The sequence below is a fragment of the Acipenser ruthenus genome, chromosome 17, assembly GCF_902713425.1.
Source record: "Acipenser ruthenus chromosome 17, fAciRut3.2 maternal haplotype, whole genome shotgun sequence".
NCBI lineage: Eukaryota > Metazoa > Chordata > Actinopteri > Acipenseriformes > Acipenseridae > Acipenser > Acipenser ruthenus.
This window is the reverse complement of record NC_081205.1, coordinates 25,080,349-25,104,690: the sequence shown is the minus strand read 5'-3', so window position 1 is coordinate 25,104,690 and position 24,342 is coordinate 25,080,349. Positions and strand designations below refer to the sequence as shown.

At 37.3% G+C, this 24,342-nt stretch overlaps 1 protein-coding gene across 9 annotated transcripts in view; it reads left to right on the top strand.

The window, feature by feature from the left end:
• Nucleotides 1-24,342, top strand: part of LOC117423408 (neuroligin-1) — a 194,399-nt gene that overhangs the window by 4,442 nt on the left and 165,615 nt on the right. For 6 of the 9 annotated variants that reach the window (XM_058990207.1, XM_058990206.1, XM_058990205.1 and 3 more), the window contains exon 1: nucleotides 23,350-23,860. The exons of the other annotated variants lie outside the window; for them this stretch is intronic. The gene's annotated coding sequence lies outside the window, so the exon portion shown is untranslated. Of the gene's footprint in view, nucleotides 1-23,349; nucleotides 23,861-24,342 lie in introns of those variants that run through there. 9 annotated transcript variants of the gene reach the window in all.

Genomic DNA, 24,342 nt, shown 5'->3' with positions numbered 1-24,342 from the left:
GTACCGTATGGGCAACATTTCCATATATGCAAATCAATGGGGTTCAGCTGCCAAGATAATGAATCATCTTTTAGACCTCCCCTGCTGTAGTACCTTACTGTCAGAATGAAATGTAAGATTTTCGCTTTGTGACAGTGGTGGATCTTTACTATGTCGGGCCTTCTTGTGTGCCAAGGGAAAGTTTGCATGTGGGGTGATCCTCATGAATGCGCTGAGGGGTGCAGTGTGAGTTCATTCATTTCAATTTTTTGTGAGGCACACCAGCAATATAGGACACACTTTGTCTTATTGGGCTGTCCTCCCAAAAAAACTGATTTGCAACAACTCACACCAATAACATGCATTCTGTAATATATAAAAGCTGCTTCTCTCGGTAGCAATTCAGTATCTGTCATGATTGGCAAGGCAACAGATCGAATAGACTTTGATTAGAGGTCTGATAGAGAAGTAATTGTAGATTAATACTAGTATGTATGTTCTTTTAAATGTTCTGTTTCAAGTTCTAGTCTTTGGAATAATGTTTGTAGGTCACATAAATAATTTATATGCAATATTTAATTTAGATACTACTTCGAATTCAGGACACAAAAAAGACAGTTCATGTATGTCAATCAGGTGCAGTATTCACTGAGTCTTATCAAAGATTGTTATAAATGTTAGCATTAATCTGTCAATTAGATTTCTTGTGCTGGTACCTGAAACAGATTAATCATAAATGCTGTCTCAAACTATGGTGTCAAAAGCTCAAAGGCCTAACCTCTTTTCCAAGGATATAAATCAAGCCCCATTCATGAATCAATTATTTCATAAACTCTTCTATAAAAACCGACATTACTTATGATTTTTGTCATTTAAAAAAGGCATCGCCATCAAGGTGCTTAAATTAAATTTTAATGTGTAGCTAAATTTGGCAAGCTGCAGTGCATTTAGCATTATAAAAAGTACCCGTGGCTATATTATGTTTTTATCTTGTGGTTTTTTTTTTGTTTCACCCTGTGGATGTGACAGTTCACTTTGAGGGCATTTTGCTTTAGGAAGCTGATTGATGTGAAAATCATAGTTTGATTATACAGTGGAGTGTAATTAGTACTACTATTGGATAAAGAAATAGAAAAACCTGCCAAACACCGTGGGCAGCTAAATCAGCAGAGACTCGATGTGAGTATCCAAGGTGATTACATTGTTCTGGGGGGATGTGTGAATTCTCCAGTGATTACTGCCCCTGATTCCTTGGGGTAAAAATCTGCTGCACAGCCAGTTTTCTACAATTGCCCATAGTCATCAATATTAAGATTGATCCTCATGAAAACATCAACCATTCCTGTAGTCTTGGGTACCGAAGCACCTGCCAACCAATCACACTATTAGGCCTCTTTTTTCTTGAAAGGAGCAGTACACAGCACTGGAGGCTAAAGACCTCATGAGTTATTATCCACAGAGAAGAAGGAGCACAGGATAGGTGGCTATGTGATCTGCCCTATAAAGCCTCAGGCCTCCCCTCAGTTTTCATGCACAGTGGTTGTTTTAAAAGTCACTTGACCAGTTCATAGATATGCTGAGGGAAGAAGTGTGCAGTAGAGCAATTGACAGTGGGAAGAGAATGGTCTGGTTGGCACTCTTATGGCATGTCTGTAAGTGCGCATTGCCCATCATTTCATTCCATAATTGCTTGCATCTGTGCAGAAAACAGGAAATCCAAAGGGACAGGCAACATGATGTATTTTATAGCATCCAAGTCAGTCTTCTCTTCAAATGTGCCAAATTAAATAATATTGCTCAATGAGACGGTATTCTACCAGTTACCTCAGTGAAGAAATCCCAGTGGGCTGAGATCCGGACTGACACTCAGGCATTAAAAGTGCACCTTTGGCTTCTATAGAACCCTCAAACATGCATTCTCTCTAAGTACAACTGGTATACCACAGTGTAAGCACTGTGGTAACCTTCCCCCTGCAACACTCTTTAGTGGCTGTAAGAAATACTATATTTCTTCAATGCAGTACTTCTTACATCCACTAGGGGTAGAGTTTTACAGTGGGACAGGTGAATGTCTAATGTATTAATGAGCTTACAGTAGCAACATTATCAGCAAGCAAGCAACTGTATTTATTTCTATACATATTCCCGTTTGATTTTTTATGGGCTCTGATGAGGATAAAAAATTGATTTCTGTGATCGGCTGATAAATACACTCAGTCCTTTGTTTATATGTAATGTATTTTTGGTTTACGACTGTAAGTCGCCCTGAGTAAGGGCGTCTGCTAAGAAATACATAATAATAATAATATAGTCAAGTGAGTCTTTACTCCATCTCAGTGTAGAAAAACATCTGTGCTGTAAATATAATGACTGTAATTGTATGTACATTAAGTCTTTACTAACATAAACAACAAGCTCTCATAATTAATTCATCATGAAATTAAATGGCACACAGTGACTCCTGGTGGAAGAAGCCGGTACAACATCCGTGCCTGATCCTGGGTTAACAGATGCCTTCTGTTTATGGGGTAAATATATTAGTTTATATTCCCAAACTTTCTTTTAAAAATAAAGGGTATATAGGCATAAGGAAGCAGAAGTAACAAAAAGAAACCAAAACTCGAGTAAGAGATCTAGGGTTTGTTCCACACGAAATACTGTTGAGTTAGTGATCCAGTTTAGAGCTAGGTTTATTTTGTTTATTTTATTAGTGGTTGTTTTGCCACCGCAGTGTAAGAAAAATAAAACCAACACCGGTTTAAAACTGTAAATCAAGACTCCAGCCTGATAATTTACACTGTTCTCGGCCACTAGCAATTAGCAAAAGCGTGCCATCAGCAGTTTAAATACAGTATACAGATGGTCAATGGTGCTCAATCACTGAGGACAATACATTAAAACAAGTCCTCGTGGGTAAGCAGCTTGTTATATGATCACGATTACATTTACTAAAGGCTGCAGAATCCTATTTTACTACAGGATACTTGAGTAGCGATCATCTCGTGAGGGTGCCTAGTTTAACTGCCGTGCGGTGTTACGTGTAATGGCCTTTGAATTAAAATGACATTACTGTACAGTATTTTACTGTCAGGACTACCACTGCATTTAAGCATCTGTGGCTTACTTATTTTCTATTGCGATGCAAATCTCACAGTTTTTCATTAAGCGGAGAGGCAAAGCTGTGCAATCCCACCCCCCGTCCCCTCCTCCTCCTCCTCACTGCACCATGCTGCAATCCCACTCCCTCTACATGCATATCACACAATAACACTGCTGTACTCCGTATGTATTCAATGAATGTGTATTCACTTTATTGAAACAAATTTTCACTAACAGAGAACACCAAAAAAACATACCTGCACAATGCAGTGCCACAGTCACGTTTGATTACAAATCATTGCACTATCCACGCTGCGTACGTGCCTAATCACGCGAGATGTGATCAAATTCAAATTCAAAAACAGCTTTTATTGGCTGTACACGTCATTGCACTTGATTAAGTACCGTATTACATGTAGTCAGTTTGCCCCGAAATGATTCTTATAAGCGGAATGCTTGATTCTTACAAGCAGAGTATTTTACATTGGTTGGTATAGGAATGATTTTGTCCCAGTGGTTTTGATCTCTATATGCGGTTGATTCTTATATCAGTGATTCTTATGAACGGAGTGCACTGTATAATAGAAATAATTCAGTTCTGGTATTTGCCTGTAGTCTCAGCTTTGTTGACTTTACATTCGGAGTTCCCATTTTTCATTACAGTTTTGCTTTATTTTTTTTTTTTAATTCCTAATACGTTTTTAAACTTTTAAAGAAGTCCAATATAGAATCACAGGTGGCACAAAGAACACAGGGCACCTTTGAAAATACTCTTTCCCCCAGTAATAGGACGGTCCCTTAAGGGCAAGGTTTGGACAGACTCACAGGGGCAATGTAGCACAATCCACTGATTCGTTTTCTTCTCCTTTATGGCTCTCTGGGTGCATGCAGTACCTCAGCAAAGCCCTTAACCTGTCTGTTCCAGTTTAATTAAGGTCTTAAAATAAAATCAATCTATCCTCACAATAAAAAATAAGCAGCAGTAGGAAAGTGTGTAGTGAAGTGTGTGCTTAAGTTAATTGCAGTGAGTGTGTAACAATCTGCCTCTTCTACATACGTTTTTAGGACCCCCTCTAAAGCTGTTGGTCCTGTTTACTAAGCTGTTTCTCTAGCACTAAATTTATACCTTCCAAAAAAATAAGCTTTAGAAAACTAATAAGAAACAAGTTTGGTGTATGTCGTTACCTTTAAACCAACATTTATAGCTGTTTATTGCTTCGTCTAGTACAGGTTCATTTTCATTTCGGAAGAATAATGGACTACATTTTAAGCTGGAGCAAAGGCAATATACTCTGACTGGCTTTACTGAGACCTGTACAGAATATTTGGTTGGACCACCGTTACCATCTGTCTTAATCACAGCCTTGACATGATGTGACATAGACTCAAGTACAGAATTCTGGTATTGGTGGATGAGTGCATTACAATCATGAAAATAGCTATCTCCATTAGGGTACAAGTGCAGCACTGTTGTAAACACAAGTAAACTACAGTACAAGTAAACTTTAGCATTCGTTCAGCTTTCAGAGTACTCAAGGGATCCAGGGTATACCAGGGGTCCAACAATCAGGTAGACAGGTCCTAAAAAAGTGTGCAGGTATTGTTTGTTTAAAAGGACACTTAATTGTTGTTGTTGTTTAATATATAAACATCTAGGCTGGATGTTTTTGTACTCACTTTTATAACTCTTTAAGTAATGCTCTTCAATGACAATAAAGGGACAATACAGGGTTTTCTTTTATGTATCTGTGGTATCACAATGTTGTGAACCAATACAGTAGAGAGTCAATTATCCAAACTAATTGGGACTGGTACTAGTTCACATAATCGATTTGTATGGATAATCGAACAGGTATTAATAACAATTACTGTACCTTTAATAATGTGTAGAATATAACATACACAATTACTTAGTACACAAGTACCTACTGATGATATATAGCTTGTAGCCTATTCTATCACATTTAACATACAAAATTACAAAGCTTTAGAAATCATTAAATTAATGCAATTCAGTTTAACACTTACAATTAAGGTAATGAAATACTGTAATTTAAAACGTACCATATACCAAACTTTGAAAATTATCAAAGAATACAATTCAGCACAACTTTGACACATTACAGAACTTTAGTAATCATTAAACTTAAAAAATTCAGTAAAATGTTTCTATACTTTGATACTTGCTGTTAAGGCATTGTAATAACGTGCAATTGAAATGAATATGATAAAAGTTCTTAGCTGCTCAATAACATAGACATGATCTCCAGCCTGTACTGACGAAATAGAAGAAAAATCAAAACGAGGTTTTAATTTGCTTAACTGCAACAATTTAAAGCACACAATGCCTCAGCTAAGGTTTTGGTGTCTGAATAATTGTGTAACTTTCATTTGCCTCAGTCTGCTGGTCCTTTTTTTGGCAGCTAAATCTCATAGCCGTTTTAGCAGCAGAAGCTGTGTGTAATACACCACACATAATTCAATTAGACAGTACGGTTGATCAAAGATGGGATAATTGACTCTCTACTGTACTGGTAACTCACTACCATTGGACAATATCAGGAATAGTGCGCTACCATATCGGGATCACTATGCAGTTTTTGTTCCACATCAATTGTATTGCCGCGGCTGGTCTGCTCCTATTAATTTGATTGGTATGATTCCTGATTCCCATTTGTTAAAATCTATTTAATTTGAAATACAATTACTGAACCTGTATTTTCTTTATTTAATGATGTGTTTGCAACCGCCTTTCATTTCTGGATGTCACCATGCAAAATACGTTCTTTTGAACACTGCCAAGAAGTGTACTTTTCCTTTTAAAATTACTCTTGAAAACTGCCAAGTGTCTTTGGAACATGACTGAGTAACTGTTGCCCTGAGAACAGTGCTTTTGGAACTGCCGAAAAGTATTTTTAAGTAATGTGGTTCAATTATTGGGTTATTTTGAGATAACCCCACTTTTATGAAGCCACAGTAAGCATATTAATGTACAGTATATGAACCAACCCGAATCATCATCACAAGTCATACAATAGTGTGCAAATGTATTAGAACATTTGTAATTTATATCCTTTATAGGCAGTCGTGTGAAAACACTAGACCACTTTGTGCTTTAATTGGGCATTTTAAACAGCTTCTAAAAAGTCTCATGCATTTTACCATTTGTGGCTATGTGTTTCATTTTCTCTTGCTATTTTAAATGAATTGCCTGTGTGGCCTATCAATCACTAATTTACCTATTTTGTTACAATTTTACAGTTACAGTGGTTTGATTACATATGCACAACAAATCAAAACTTTATTTTTCAAATGAATTGGATGCTGGTATGTGGAGATACATGTATTATAATGCCCAGCCCCTAGAGTTTAGTTAAGATAACGTTGAAAAACAAAAATGTTTTAATGTGGTATGGGTATAGCATTGGAGGCTTGGAGAATATCCTAGCTGCATTGCCTTGTCAATGGTGAACCAATCTCTCAGTATTTCAGAGGTACTAAGGACAGAGCTGTATACTTCCTATGCTAAACTTTCTATTGCTCCTACAATAACGATTTATTTCGACTGTTCAGCTACATTACATAAAAAACATCCCATCAGTGGTCAGGAGCTATTGATTGTGGCCATGTGGCCTTATGAATCTCACTGGGAGCCAGCACGACCAAGTGCCTACTTGGTATCGATCCATCTTTTGTCAATTATGGGCTCCTGAAGTCTGTTTTCTGACAAACGTCATCAAAAAGAACTAGTAAGTGTGTAAGCAGCCTAATATAAACTAAATGTTGATTTCCAGATGAAGTCAATATCAATTTGTTATACGTGGGTGGGTGGGGAGGGGGGGTACAGTGTGAAAGGCTATTTATATGGAAGTGTGACACTTTGTATGAGACAATCCTTGTAATGTTGTAGAATTCAGTTTGTCAATTTTTCTCATATGACGATTGAGAGCTGTGAGCTTTGTGGCAAATAAGCCAACCAGGACATTCTCAGTACCGTCAGGGTAAATATTGAGTCACCAAAGCAGATTTATATTCTGTTGGCAAATGAAACACCAATCCCTGAATGACTGAAGTCTATTTTAACCCAAACTCATCTTTTCTGGGGACCCAATACATCAGCCTTCCTTAAGAAAAATTGTGAAAAATAAAACATGCTAGCTAAACTACTTATGAAGAATTATGCTAGCTAGTAGTGTGTCAAAGTGTAACCAATGTTAGCAGTCTCCAGCTTTTTAATAGTATATGTTTATAGAATAGACTATAAGCGCTATTATAAATGCATTATGACATTATGATGTTTCTAGGATTCAGCTTGATACCACAATCTGAATTCTAAGCAGTGACTTCTTAAAATATCACATAATAATTATTTTCAGAGCTGGGTTTTTACTTCATTAAAGCAACTGATAAATTGTAGGTAAAGCTGGTAAGGAGCCAAAAAAGATGCTTAGACAATAACTATATTATGTGCCGCTGTTTGTATCTGAATTGATATTTTGTGTAGTACAGGCCCATTGTCTGGCTGGGAGATTTTTAGAGATTTCAGATTTTTTTGGGGGGAGTGGACTGTAGTAGTGAGTCTTTACATATATGGAGTGGCACTTGGCAGGTCGCTCAAAACTCCATCGACTAGAGACGACTCCATAAATACTATTACTCAATGTAAACTTTGAAGGGAGTTTCATCTCCACGATAAAAGCTTGCACCAATTATTCTATTGGCTGGCACTTCTTATCAACAATTTCTGCAATGTGTGTGTAATAATATAGCCAAAGGGGTTAGACAACACCCAAAATCAGGAGGAAAGTCGTTCTTGAAAAGCACTGCCATGTCATTTCATATTCTTAGCTTAATCATATTCATTTGGGCAGATTTGGAAAGAAAATATATTTGCTACTTTAACTGTAATTACTGTGCCAAAAACAGATAGCAAGGTTTAATTCTAACCTTGGGCACGCTTGAGTGTTTGCACTTGTGGTGTAAAAGGTTTTAGCACCTTTTACTATTTATCAAAAATAAAACAGCTTTCAGAATCATTGCTAACCTCTGAGTGCTTCTTGTACATAGAGTTGACCTTTCCCACTGCAGCACTCTGCCTCTAGTGTATGGAAGGAATGTATTGGTAGGAAATAGCACATAGAAGAAATATGGACGTTCTTATCATCAGTGTTATAAAAAATGAAAACGTACTGATTGTCGCAGTGAATCGGGTTCCAAGAAGCACTATTCCTATGGTAAATGTCTGCTCAGTTTAGAATCTTCAAAACCTGACTCTGGCTGGGGCTTAGTTCCTAAATTATCAAAATAGCAAAATGGCCAAAAAAGAAAAACCTAAAAGAAGCGATTTAATGTCAAAAGTGAGTCTCGTCAAAATCAATTCAGTTCAAGTCCTGTTTTACATGGGCTTGGCATTTTCATTAGACCTCTTGTCAGCCTCTTCAGTGCCCTGCAGTCCCTCAGAATAAAGTGATTGTACTGGGTTTCAAATGTGATTATGTATGCATTTAGGTGTAACATGTCATGTGTATACATTCTGTAAACTGGTTCCAAAGTGTGTCTTTTCTTCATTTGCTGTTTGCTATTCAGAACCAAGAACAGTTTATGAATTTGACTACATGGAATTCTCCTTGTATGAACTCAGCAGAACTCCACACAATAACCTTGCGGTGTACCTTTCATATGAAAGCAGTTTTACATTTGAGTTTCTTCTTTTTTTCACTGTCCCCTTAACTGTTATCAAATGACTGTGTTTAAGAACAAATGTTATGATTCTTTGTTAAAGGGCCACAAGACCTATAAGGGTGCAGTTTTACTTGCCTGATTGTTTGTAACATAAGCTGCATTAGCAAAATGGCCTAGTGCCTGTGTCATCTAAATGTCTGCCACTCTGGATAGTTTCCTTTGTTTTGCTGGCAATGCACTGACTGTGCACTAGATGGCGGTGGTGCTTACAAATATAATAACAGCCTACATTACATACATGTCTATAGCCCCTTTCACACTGGTATGCTCTACCCGGGTCGGAACCTACCCGATTCAGGACCCCGTGTCATGTGGGTCAGGTACACGATTTCACAAGTAAACAATACACGTATCAATGCCCCAGAGGCAGCTTGTTATTGACGCTTCCATGCAAGCTTCTCTGGTTTGATCCGTCGGCCCAAATGGTGATTAGAGCAAATGTTTCTGCACACCTGCTGCAATCTGGCTCATGGTGTGTCTCAAGCAAAAAGAATAAACAGAAATGTTCCTTTCAGAAGTGAAACATTCACGCAGTCGTGACTGCTTGTTATTTCGTCGGCTTATGAACGGCCATCATTAATTTTGTCTCGCTTGATCCGAGTCAAAGCTTGTCAATGCACATCCTGAGGTGGGTCGCTGGGACCTGGGTTAACCCGGGTACGACCCCAGTATGCGGGATTGTGACCCGGGTAGTCAGAACCCTGGCCCAGACCCGGGTAGAAGTGCCAGTGTGAAAGGGGCTTAAATAGAAATTAGAACTGAAGAGCAGGTCCTGAACTCCTAGTCAAAGCACCGTAACACAGACATCAATTTTAATAAAAAAAATATTTGAGTTAATTTGTTAAGAAGAATGATTGCAAACATCAGAAAGATAAGAACAGTAAAACATTAGTGGAGCAGACAGACATTACATTACTCAACTCAGTCAGCTACCAGAGAAAGTTCATTACAATGTGATGCAGAATTATTCTCCAAGAGAATAAGGTTGAGAGCAAAGACCTGTGATTCAACCACCTTGGCAGTGGCTTGTTCACTTTTATAGTAGGATTGAAATCAAATGTCAGCTGTGTGCACTTCACACTGGGGTTGTTAGTTTCAGTGTCTGAATTAGCACATTTGTTTGTTTCAACAGGTAATGGCATTTAAAGTTATAGCTATGCTTTGGTTATAAAAACTGTACGACCATATTAGTATTGCAAAAAACAGAACTGTGACATGCAATGTAGTGAAAAAAATGAGACTTTTAAACCATAGAACAAACTTTGAGAACTGGGTGTGAAGTGTAAAAAAGTGTTTTGGTATGTTTTGTTTGAACTTACAAAACAAGCACAGAAAAGAGGGATGTGCCTGCAATGATTTATTCGTTAGAACTCTTTAATGCGTTTGATATATTGACACACACTTGCAAACAGTGCAAGCCTGTAGCTCAAATTAAGATGTGAAATTCAGGCAAGCTTTTTTAATAATAACTGCTGCCTCAGAATCACAGAAGTAGAATGTGTGTGACCTTGGATGTGCACTGCAGACCCAGCAAGCTATAAAACTGACAGAGCAATATTTAGAATATATACAGCAAATGCAGAGGTTTAGTATTGGAAAAACCTGTCATAAGAAAGTCATTTTTTTTTTTCAAAACTGTTCTTCCTTTAATTCCTTTGGCGGAGTTGGGAATGGTAATCGTCAGAGAAGGGGATGATGGTGCTAAAGACTAGGTTATCAGTTGCACAATTTAGCATTCAACTCTGAAATCCCACCCACTCTGCTATGTATACAGAGAGCAGATGGGGCTGGCAGAATTGAAAGGTCACGTTGTCACATGATTTGAACAGAATAAGGAAGGCTGTTCAGTCCCAGCACTACCCTTCATCAGACAAGCTGAAAGAAGTTCAGAGCCAGGTAAAGGCAGAGAAAAAACAAACTCAATATTAGAACATCCATTCAAATTATACTTACATTTTAATGTTTGTTGACCGTGGGTGAAAGGAAACTCAAACTTTTTAGTTAACCACCAAAGAAATAGAAGTCAAGGACAAAAAGATTGGATTTACATTAGAGGCAAACTTTATCAGATTATCCAGATTGAGGAATCTGGCCCTGACAGCAATATCGAAGGCAGAGCTACAGTACTTCATATTGTATCAAGAAATAAAATCCATAGACAGCTGGATGGATCTTCTCTAGTCACTAAAACCAAGGTGAATGTCCATAAACTCTAAATCTCATTACTTTGTTGTCAGAAAAGAGCAATGAAACAGTGCTGGAAGAAGTATGTGTGTACATTACTTTGCTAGTCTAAGGATGTAGGTGCTGCTGTGTCAAGTCAAAAGAATTGTCCCTGGGGCATAAGTAAAGGATGTATTTGAGGTTCACAATGTGCTTGTTGGTGGGTTGCCATGGCCTAGGGATGGTTTATAAGGGATGCTGCCAAACACAGTAACAAATAGTTGTAATCATGAAGATTGAGGGAGACCGCTGTATTTATTTTAAATCATTTAACAATTTATAAGGTATTTTCTTCACAGGGTAAGCTCTCTGAAAATAATTTTCGAGCTTTGTATTTATTGTAGAAAGGGCAACGGAAGAAAGCCAATACCAATGCTTCACTCATCTCCACAGAAAGCACAGACAAATTAAGCAAAAACTTATTTTACTGTCAAAGGTTGGAGAGTTTCATTAGTTTGTTAAATTAAGGCTTACTGAGAAGTGTGAAGCTGGAGCAACAGAGGTTGTAGGATGCTACTTTGATGATCCTTGTTTTCAGACTCTTAACACAACAGTGGAACAGATCTGAGTTCTACTTGAAACAGTGCTTTAATAAAGTCAGAATGTACGTGTCAATGGTATAAACAGAGGCCTGCCAATAGATGTGACTGCTGTGCAAATCCTGCTGTGTCTAACATTACACAGCTTCCATGACAGCAGTGAACACTGACAGCAGAGTGCAAAATGTGAGTAAATGTATAGCTTTCCAGGTTCTCGGCTTTATTGAAACACATCCCACAAGCCCTCAAGGGGAAAAATCATTCCTGTGTCAAGTTCAAATTAAAACACACTGAATCTGTGCCAGAAATTGTACCAGCTGCTTTTACAAATAGTGTGTGCAATATGAGCTATGTGGTGTATAGTGTATTTATACCACAGACTTGGGTCTAGCGTGGGATACTGGGACTAATAGAGAATGTTTCTTTGCTTACATTCCAATCCAGTGGTGTGTAGATGATATTGCAGACAGATTGGTATTCTCAGTAATTTTTAGTTGATGTAATGTGTAGATCTGCTATTATTTTCAGAGAGTGATATTGAGAACATGTTTATACATTTATAATAAACACAGTTAGTGTTTTGAGAATGATAACTCCTATATATCACGCACAGGTGTACCAGTGAAATTGACAGACTGAGCTCAGGGTTCTATCTAAAAAGATGGTTGCAAAGAGGCCACAATGAGGGTTCAAAATTAATCCGCATCAAAGCATAGTCTGATGAAAATAAAGTAAAGATCCACCAAGTAAAATAATCCCTGGATTAACTGAATTAATTGATTTAATATTAAAAAATGTATACATTTTATATCTATTTTTTTATTTTTAAATATAATTGTGATATCATGCCCCTTTCCTCTAGGTTTACAGTGTTAGAGTCATATATTTGAAGAGGGTAATGCAGTTGTAGGGTTGGCCCACGTTTGACAGCTGAGCCTGAGGCATAGCCTGGGGTGTAGATATAGTCCAGGAGTTAAAACTGCAGTGCCCCACAATCCTGTTCCGTTTCAAATGATTCCTTTGTGATTGTCTATCAGTGTTCTTCCATAAGCCACCCTTCTGTTCACTCCACTACATCAAAAACAGACATGTTGGCTCTCTAGTTTGTTTGCATCTGCTAAATGCAGCTTCAATTAAAGGCACAGCAAACTTCCAGGTCACTCGATAAACAGGTATACTCTTGCTACTACCCGCAGGAAAGCACCTATAGTTTTTAATTTTCATTAAAATTGGCTTGTGATGATACATGTGAGACAGTGTCTAATGCCTAACTATTAATACAAACTGAATATATTAATATCCTTAGGTTTAGGATATGTTTTGAAAGTGGAATAGCAACAGCACTTCCATTACATCCAGACCAATTGCAAGCTTAAGAGGAATCACAGATGTAATGAATTAATAAAAATGGTGCTGCAAATCTAATTTGTGATATAATAACTCTTTAACTCAAAGTATTGGACATTGCTTTAGATTTTTGCATGGTACAATATATTCTTTGCAAATGTCTTGGGCATCAGTAGTAAACGAATGGCTTGTCAGTTTAAAGTCATTGATGAAAAGTGTCTTTTTCTGTTTTGACCGTAATAGACAATGTATAGCTTGCATGGCCTGCACTGGTGTTCAGAAATGGAATTGCATTCAACAAAGAGTGTTATGTTTTAAAGATATGCTGCGTCAGGAACTCCCCTCCGTTAACCTCAACACAATAACTGGTGACCTTGTCACATGTGAAACTATTTGCTCTTTAATAAAAGTGATGAGGCTTTTTGTATGCATTCTATACCAGCAAGTTACAGTCAGACAGTCTTGCAACCTGCTGCCACTGTACAACACCATTCCTTCAGCTTTATAATACCACAGTAGTTAACATTATGGATTTGATTTTTCATTTTACAAAAAATGCATTCATTTCACTAATAAGTCTGTCTGTTGTGCTTCATTATAAAATGCCACATACACTGTTTGACAACAAACATCATGTTTATTGAATGGCCTTTAACACACATTTATTGTGACACAACAATGCCTTAAGATAATTTGACAAAATACCAGGATAAGCATGTAAGAGCCCCTACCCCTTACCATCATTCTACACTGACAGAGAGAGTCACTCAGGGGCTGTCAGTAGTAACTCTACCCTCTAGATAAAATGAATAGATAATCTAAACTGGCTGGCAAAAAAGAAAAAAAAAATCAATCCAATATTAGTATTTTAACAACAGAACAATAGACGAGGCAAGGTTTGTGAATGTATTTTTTCTTGCAGGCTGTTAATGGAGTTCAAGAGGTAAGGAAGCCTCTACCTTTTATCAGCTCAGCCGGTGAAATTAATTAAGAGAAAGTAACACTAACATGGATAACCATTGTTGATGATGGCCAAACGTTTGCCTACTTGACTGAATTTCTTATAGTTTCAGATTTTGACTGAGAATTTGGATTGAATTTGAACTATTTTTTTTTCTACACTGTACACCTGTCATTGGTTTGGGTATGAAGTGAAGCATTCATATTTTCTTAGAATCATACAGTAAACCCACCAAACCCAATGTTTACCATATGACTGGGCCCAACGGTATAACCCTGGCTGTCTAAAACTGTGGCCTACACATAAATTCATAACAATGTCATTTAGAATACAATGTTCATGTCACACGTCAAGAAAGACCTGGCAGCTCACAAATGCTTGCCATTACATGTTCTTTTTGCCACAGCAAATTCAGACTTTGTGTATTTATTTAATGTTTTGAGGAAAAACATTTTTTCCCCCTTTAGTTATGCGAACATCTAGGCACAGACAGTAAATCCCCTCAGAGATCTAATGGATGGTCGATGTACATTTCTGCTATGCCAGTAGCATGACAATAATTTTCTCCGTGTCCCTGGTTATCAAGAGATGTATTTGGCTACCAGAGTCATTTCCTACTTGACCTGTGAGTGTACAGTGTCTTATGCGAGACCTTGATTATTGCAATATATCAGTTATATCTTAATATGTGTTTAAAACTGGAGGTTTAGAAGTGCTTTGCTTTCTTAACTGCTAGGGTGTATGGTTGCCTTCTAAGCTAGACAGGTTTTAGAAGAGGCACATCCTCCTGACTTGATAGTTGGAGTCCTTGTCTTGTATATCTGGTCAATGGAAAGAGCTTTACTTCACCCTCACCTGACAATTCTGTGTGAGATTAGATATCTCTTAAACCAAACAGTCTTTTACATTATATTTTTTTGTGTATCCCACAAGGAAGTATATTCTAAAACCATTGAAGATGGTCCCCAAAAATGGCCATGCTCTAACACAGACATTATATTGTTGCTTTGTGCGTCCATCTTGAAAACACAAACGCTGTATTTGCTGTAGATGGAAGCATTAAGAATGAAACTGGTGTAGGTGCTAGTGTTTTCATTAGGCAATGGTGAAAGAGGAGTCATTCAATGGAAGGGTATATGGATGGCATTTGTCTTACTCATGCCAGGTCCTGAAACATTTTATGTGTTACTTCACATTTCCACCTTTTAAACTTCTGGCAAGAGTCTGTAAGTGGTTATTCTGCCCCCTCATTGACTTAATTGAGTTTCTGCACTGTTATTACCTATTTTAAATCCAAAGGTGACTGCAAAGGTGACAAAAGGTGGTCTGATGGTTGTACACTCAAATGACCTTGTGTGCTATTTGAATGTAGCAGTGCTGGGAATGACACTAGCACACAATTACAGCACATGTAAGTGCACTGCAGATAAAATAGTTATAAATTACTGTAACAGGGCGAGCAGCCCTGTACATTGTTTTGTTTATTTATTTTTAGATCGGGGTCTCCCCTTCCGCCCCTGTGCAGTGTATTGTGTATTTATTTTGTATTATTTTTATTGTATTATATTTATGACGGCGAAGCGCTGCCATGTTATTGTTTTGTTTATTTTTAAAACGTGTCCTGGCAGAGGCGAGATCAGTGCTCGTCCTCTGCCAGGAGAAGTGGAAAAACTCATGCAGAAGGTGGCTATCTCCCGAATTAATTAAGTGATTAATTTTGTTGCTAATCGGGAGATGGTCACCTGTTATAAAAAGCCTGCAGCTCTCCAGCTCAAGGTGGGGTGTTTTAGGAGCGGAGAGAGAGTGAGAGGAGTGACGGAGAAAACAAGTGTAAAATTAACATAGTGAAGGCAATCTGCCCAGCCTGACCTGTGTTTTATTTATTTTGTGTGCGTGATCTGTTTTTGTTAAACCTTTTTATTTTGCTCTGTGAGCACAGTGTTTTGTGTTTGAATATTTTATTTATTTTTGTATTATTTCAATAAAACGGCACCGCCGTGTCCTTTTTGTTGCAACTGCAGTATTGGTGTCAGATTATTCTCGTGCCTGCTTCTGCCGTGACGTCACCACTCGTCCACCCTGTCACAATTACTTTAAAAGTTTTGCATTATAATCCATTATAATCTATGACTATGTTATCTTGAAGGGCTTGGACAAACTGAGCGCTCTGATTGGACAAGACCTATGTAAAAATCCAAGCACTACCAAAATGGTTGGATGACCTTCTATTTCTTAGCAATCTCATGGCCATTTTAGTTGGATCAACCAACGGAGAGCTTATGATTCTGTGCTTGTTTCTGGAAGTGCCTCTCAGCATATCATTACCTTTTCAGTAAGCCTGGCACATCCATTTGAAGATGATAGCATTTTCTATGATAATTCAGATTTTTCAAGTACTTTTGCTGTCATAGTGTTTACCCAAAGGACATTGCAAACCTTTTTTGGGAACATTGCCAATATTTGAAACAGCATCCAGATTCCACCTATAAGCAGACAGAACCTTGCATATTTCAATTAAAACAACAGCAGCAAACAATTCTACACTGTATGACTTGGGGCAGCCTCAAAAATAATATAGCCCACTTTCAGAAAATATGGATATCACATAATGAAGATTAAGCTTTATGTAAGCAATAACACCCAAGAAGACATGGGTTAGGTGCGCTGAAGACATTCATTGGAATGTTAGCAGCCTATCAGGATGCAGGACATTTTCAAGCCATTTCATAAAAGCTTCTATTACACCAATCGTATTACTGTACGCTACTGTGTTTTGGATTTAAAATAACTAATAGTCTCATGTCTCAGTGTTCAGTAGGGGTTACATATTACAACTAATTAAGCATATTCTCCTTAACAATAGGCCATATGAGCGCTTGTCAAATTAGACATTGTCATCTCTTTTGACATATGTGTTTAATATTGAATAACCAAACAGTTAAAAGCCAACGTTGAAAAAAGATACAAATGAATGAAAGGCTGATCCTTAAGTGCATTTAATTTAAATCCTAATCAAGGTTTGTGTTAAGGAATTAAAGTTGAGTCTAATTAAACATGGATTGAAATGTATTCAGAACATCACCCCCCAAGTTAAAATGTAATCAAGGTTAGGGCAGCCTGGGATTTATATTGATACTAGTGTTTGCCAAATGTATTTTAAATAACTGGGATGAAAGGAAGTGGTTTGAATGTTCAAGTTTTTATTATAAGATTGGTTACTGTAGACACCTGAGCTTGTCTGTAACTTCTACCCAATGGGACTCTTCTTTCCATAATTGAATAATTTGTACAGCACTGGTATTCAGAAGAATGTTAAGGACATCCTAAAAAATCTTTTTTTCTGCCCCTTTGACTTATTGCCTAACCATTAAAATCCTGATTAAAAAATAAATAGTAAAATATAAAATGTCCTAGTGCATGCAAGACTTCTCCTTGATTCATTATTGTGAAGAAATATGTTGATTCCAAATACATTAATCTTAAAAGCTTAATAGAACATTTGAAGGTGAAACCCATAATGTACTTATTGTACATTAAGTACTTGAAGTGGTAGAATTTCACTGTGTTTAATTGAATAATGCTGCAAAGTACTGTGTGGTATCCAGATTTTAGGAAGCTTTCTAATGGGAATCATTCCTTTTCTAAGAGATTTTAATGATCAAATGGACAGGCAGTGTTGTTCAATTCACAGCCGTTACAGATAATGTGAGACAATGCTTTTGTACAATGGTCAAGACAATTGCTTGGGAGCCATAAGATAGAAATTCATGCCCAGCATCTATCATGCCATGTTTGGAAGATTGGATAAATGGAAGATGATTTGTATTCAATCTGTGTTCTAGAGACTATTAATTTAGAAATACTGTAAACTTGGGGGAGGGGAGATTATTATTATTATTATTATTATTATTATTATTATTATTATTATTATTATTATTATTATTATTTATTTCTTAGCAGACACCCTTATCCAGGGCGACTTACAGTCGTAAGCAAATACAAGTGTTACAATACAAGTAATACAATAAGAGCAAGAAATACAATAACTTTTGTTCAAGCAAAGTACAAGTGTGACAAAACACAATTCAGTAATACAGCAGATAATAGTGATAGTTACATCAGGATATGATTAAATAGTGATAGTTTCATCAGGATATGATTAAATACAAAATACTACAGGTTAAACACTTGGCAGATTACAGTATTCTGAAGTACAGGATTAAATGCAGTAAAATAGGGGGCAGATAAGAGCAAAATAAAGCACATTTAAATGAAGGGTGATAGTGTCCCAGGATACAAACAGAGGAGTTCTACAGGTGCTGTTTGAAGAGGTGAGTCTTAAGGAGGCGCCGGAATGTGGTCAGGGACTGGGCAGTCCTGACATCTGTAGGAAGGTCATTCCACCACTGTGGAGCAAGGGTGGAGAAGGAGCGGGCTCTGGAGGCAGGGGAGCGTAGCGGAGGTAGAGCCAGTCTTCTAGTGCAGGCGGAGCGGAGAGGTCGAGTGGGGGTGTAGGGAGAGATGAGGGTCTGGAGGTAGCTGGGTGCAGTCTGGTCAAGGCATCTGTAGGCTAGTACAAGAGTCTTGAACTGGATGAGAGCGGTGATCGGGAGCCAGTGGAGTGAGCGGAGTAGTGGAGTAGCGTGGGCGAAGCGAGGCAGAGAGAACACCAGGCGGGCAGCAGAGTTCTGGATGAGCTGGAGTGGACGGGTGGCGGACACAGGGAGGCCAGCCAGGAGGGAGTTGCAGTAGTCTAGGCGGGAGAGTACCAGGGCCTGGACCAGGAGCTGGGTAAGATACATTAGATTTGATGTATGTCCTATATGTTAGTGCATTAGAAAATGGATACATCTCAAACAGTACCTATGAAGGCCCTGATGCCTCCATGTCTTGTCTATCTACTCCCATGTGAGCAGAAAGACACATTTATGAATCTATACTGGGTAGTTTCATCTGTTGAGAAAGTGTGAAACATTTTTGAAACAGTACAAAAAACTTTATTTAACTATTATTGTATTATTTTCTTTTTTTCTGTAACCTCCCCTGTCGTTCAGCCCTATCTCACATAGACTGCCAATGGGCAAGCTTTGTAGTGGTTTTGTGATTTCATTGGGCAGCAGTGTGGAGTAGTGGTCAGGGCTCTGGACTCTTGACCGGAGGGTCGTGGGTTCAATCCCAGCTGGGGGACAGTGCTGCTGTACCCTTGAGCAAGGTACTTTACCTAGATTGCTCCAGTAAAAACCCAACTGTATAAATGGGTAATTGTATGTAAAAAAATAAAATAAAAAAATGTGTAAAAAAAAAAATAATGTAATTGTATGTAAAAATAATGTGATATCTTGTAACAATTGTAAGTCGCCCTGGATAAGGGCATCGGCTAAGAAGTAAATAAATAATAATAATAGATAGAGGTCACCAAACTCACCTCACTTATATGACCCTAGTCGGGTTCTAACACAAACCCCTGGTGAGGCATCAGAGGCTGGGGCCTATAAAGAAAGCTTTTTATAGATACCTTACATCAAACAGAATTTAAAAAAAATGAAGGGTACAGTATGATACATTTTTATGAATAGGACACCAATGTGTGACATCATGTGAATAATATCAATTAATCAATATCTCTACGCTGCATCAACGTTTTAGAAACTGCATGTTAAGAAGGCCCATGCTTAATTAATCCACAAAGAAAAGTGATTGTCTTTTTAGATATTTTCATTGTCTTTTTAATTGAACAATAGCAATCGCACAGGATAACAGGCATTAGACATTTATAAATAAACATATAAGGAAATAGTACATGAATTTGATATTATTCTATTAATAAAATATAATTTGTATTTATTGTATTGTAGATATATATATATATATTGTAGATATATATATATATATATATATATATATATATATATATATATATATATATATATATATATATCTGAAAGGGATTTCAATGGCTGTTTCCAGGCATGACTCGGGGATCCTCTGAAACAACAGAAAACACATATTTGAACCAATGAAGTCTTTCTTTCTTGTGCTTCTAGAATTCACAGTACAATACTTGGATGCCAAGAGGCACTCCGTTCTTGTGGTTGAAGAGTGATTTGTCTATAGCATCAGAGGGACTGTGCTAGACTAGAAGTAGCTGGCACTCAAGACTCATCAAGCAGTTTAAGACTCCAGGTCAAAAAGCTAATGTGGTTTCCACTTTCTCTGAGGTTCCAAGATTGAAATCCGAGCTATTGAAATAGTTTTTATTTATTTTACTTATTACCGAGACAACAGGGTCTTATTTCAGTGAGATCCCAGGTCAGAAGACATAGCTCTTACACAAAATACAGAAATGAAGACTAAAGGATTTTATTCTGATATAGGCTTACATTCCATTAGTTCGGTCAACTGTATCATGTTTTTTTCGCAAAGGCCAGAACATAAAATGAGTATCAGAATTTCTGATATACTTGTAAACAGTAATGTTTTCTCTGTCCTGTCCCATTGTTTGATGACAAAATGGTAAATTCACTTCATTTAAACGCTGTTAAGCTGATTTGCTAAGAACTTTTTTTAAAGCCAATTTTCATTAATTAAATCACATTTGAAACCTTTTCCAGCTGTTGTAGAAATGGTTAAAAGTTTATCCTGCTTTTTCAAAACACTGCTCAACTCAAGAGATCTTCAAGAGAACGTCTAATAAAATATCCCTTACAACAATCCTTGAGGTTTTATGAATAGGGTCTAATATTACTCTCAGCTGGTTTGCATACATTTAAGCCCTGCGTATTATAGAGGCATCTATGTTATGGTGGATAATACAAAGCCTTTATTCAGTTTTCCTCAATATATGCAGCATTACAATGATTTTGTTTTTTCTTGACAATTTCTATACTATATCCTGCTTTTCCTGCTTAGTAATAAGGCCTCAGTTGCATTTGAAACTCAAATTTGAAATGGCCGAATAATCCTTAACTTGCAGATTTCTGCTTCTTTCCACCAGTGATTTATTAGATAGAGCAGGGATGTTGAGTATAAGCATCACAAAGTGTAGCAAAGCACAGTGCAATCATGGTAAAGAAGACAAGCACTGTTAATGAAGCCCCTTTCACACTGGCACTCCTGCCTGGGTCCGGACCAAGCTTCTGGCTACCCAGGTCACAATCCCGCGTAGTGTGACCCAGGTCCCAGCGACCCACCTCAGGATGTGGGTCAACACACTTTGACCCAGGCTGAGCGAGACAAAATGCATGACGGAGGGCGAAATAACAAAGTCTCACTTTCGCAAGGAACATTTTTGTTTATTCTGTTTAGCCATATTTTTGTTGCTTGAGACACGAGCCAGATTGCAGCAGGTTCAATCCAAAGAGGCTTGGATGGAAGCGTCTGTAACAAGCTGCTTCCGGGGCATTGATACGAGTATTGTTTACTTGCATCTGTCACCCAGGTCAACCCTGCTTTCTCAAAAGCAGTGTGAAATCGCGCAGCCGACCTGCATGACACCGGGTCCTGACCCAGGTAGGTTCTGACCCGGGTAGAGCAAGCCAGTGTGAAAGGGGCTTTAGAGAGGTATGGTAAAGCATGGTAAAAACCATACAAACAGGAAAATATATTGCATAACCATACACAAAACAAGATGAAACTGCAAATTTACCAAGTTCACGTCAAAACGGGACAAATTAAACAGCACAATTTGGAGGGCAGTTCTGCTTTGCATTCACTCCATGTACACTGCACTGATATTTATCATACAGGAGAATCAAGTGGAATGGATAGATTTGAGCAATCTTGATATGTATTGGTTGTTTTTGGAGATGACTTGCACTAGTTTCTGAAGAGGACGATGCATTTTCAGTGAACTCCAAGCCAAATGTGTGTTGTCCCCAGAATAGAGCAAAGCTGCAATTATTACACCAGCATGTGGTTGTCAAAGCAGCTAACAGCCCCATGTGTTACAGCCTCCTCATATGGAATTCATATCTCCAACAGTATCTGCCATGTCCTGAAAACAAAATGTTTTGTGAACACAAACAAGCATCCCTGGGGGATAATATGGTTTGTAACATCAAGTAAACAGGATATGTGAAAAATCGTCAATATGGCAAAAGGTTAGGTCCTAGAGAATCATAGAATACAGCTGTGCACTGATTATGAAGCCAATTTCTGCATAATAACATCATCATTTAAACATTTATATTAATATCTATGTTTTTATTTAGTCCAATAATATTACTATGCATTTCCATAATTTATTTTATGAATATGTTTCCCTCCAAATGGTGCTTTTTTTAGTCTAAAAACACAATTATTCATAAAAAGCTATTTTGTACAGTGAAGAAAAGATAATAGGGACAATAGTTTTTTTTGAGCTCCCAGCCTTCATACCCCCCATTATCAACTAGACTTTTTTTTTATCAGTCAATGGGTGGGATTCAAGGTGTCGTCTGAATAACTAATAATTTTTTTGTTGGTTTTGTTTTGTTTTACTGCAACTACCAGATGGTGGCACTGCCATATTTTCTAATCAATTATCAAAGTACCAGTTTTGATTTGAAGAATGTTTACATGGCACCTTGGCACAATAACCTGCTACAGGTAGTTTAACTCTGTATCTGGATGCAGCCCTTAAGAGTGTATTTGCATGCTGACAAACAAGCAGAGCTAAGGTAGAGATGAAAGTGTGTGAGAGTGAACTAAGAATACAGTATCTACTGGACTTGATATAGTGATCCAGAAATATTAATTTGAGAAAAGTACTGTGACTATATTCAAAGACCAAAAAGACTGATATTCACCTAATGAGACCAGATATAATCGCAGACATCTGTTCTTCTTATCACCAGTCATTATCTTCCATAAAGTCCATTATAGATGTATTTTCAGTTCAATTGTTGCCATAATTCAGCTGTAGACAGATTAGTTATAGCAATATGACCTTCTGTGTACCTGGTGGTTTGCCTGCCACAATAAATAACAGCTCAGTCAATGTGCCAACATGTGCATGATGTTATTGGTTTTAAAATGTATATTAACTACTGTCCTAGTACAGATATGGCAAATTGTATAAATGTATTGGTGTGGGTTTTAAGATTTTAGCTGTAAATTATATTAAGTTAAAGACAGGTTCTACAATATTTGCTATATAAGTGTAATCAAGTGCTTTATGATATAATCACATATCTTACAGAGGGTAATTGATTACCAGTACTGGTAGATCAATTGAAAAGTAGTTATTATCTTATAAACAATGGGGACGATCCTAAAAGCTGGTATGCACTGTATGTCGTACTCAATTACGTCATTACAATTTACTCAGACAGCCAGTCAAGATTTAATATTAAAACGGAATTGATCAACTTTGAGAGAGGGTGTACAGCATGATGTTTTTGAAGGCACCGTGTAAAAATGACTGGTCTGTCTCTTTAAAAATGTGGTTGGCTGTTTTGTTGTAATCCACCAGGAGGCCACTAGGTGTACCTTTGCTCCATTTTTTCTTCAGCTTTTATCCACTTGGGTTCATTCTCTGTGTTAGGGACAAGAAGAGATATCGGCATTTTACCAAGCAATGCACCCAGAATCACCAAGAGAGAGAGAGAGAGAGAAATCATTTAGTCCTTTGCATATGTAAGAAATTGAGCCCGGAGCGATTCCTAGTGAAGAAAAAGCCTATTGGATTAGCACTATTCTCTGATTTAATTACATTTTTGTAGATAAAAACGCTTGATTATGTGGCTTCTGCAAGATTGCTGGATCTGTATGGTGATAAACTGTGAAAAATGAGTGGATGTAACATTTAGCTAGGAGTTATTTTCTTTTTCGTTCTTTGTTGTTTTTAACATGTAAAAAAAAAAAAAAAAAAAAATCAGCGGTGTTTTTGGAATTGCCTGCAATGCCACCTGAAAAGGGACTCCGTCTTCTTATTACAAAAGCAAAACGCAAACATTTTTTTTTTTGTCAAGTTTGACTATTCAAGTTGATGGTAAATATTGAACGCTTTTCTCCTCAATTTTTAAAGTTTATGTTTGCTTTATGGGCACAAATCGTGTTCACCGGGTTAAATGAATCAATTATCATGGAATGTAAACGGTTTTCTTGTTTTTTTATTGCTGGTAAATAGTCTGATGAGGATATTGTTTATTTTTTGTGGTTTTAAAAAAAATCGAAACTATTTATCTATAGGGTTGTATTTATGTTTTTTTCAGCGCTTTTAAATAAGGGAAGGTCTGTTGGGTTTTTTGATAGTTGGCGGAACAGTGAGAGTACTCCACATTTCGTGTTACATCTGGTGCTGATGCTGAACAGCATCCCGGATTAATGTATGCAGGTACTAAGAGACTATTGAGTTGTATAACCCTTTAAAAGGTTTATTTAATCGATTTTTTTTTACGTTTTATTATCCGGCAGTACGTGTATACTTGAGTATTATCAAACAAATAAACCATTTAGAATTATAATGTCCTT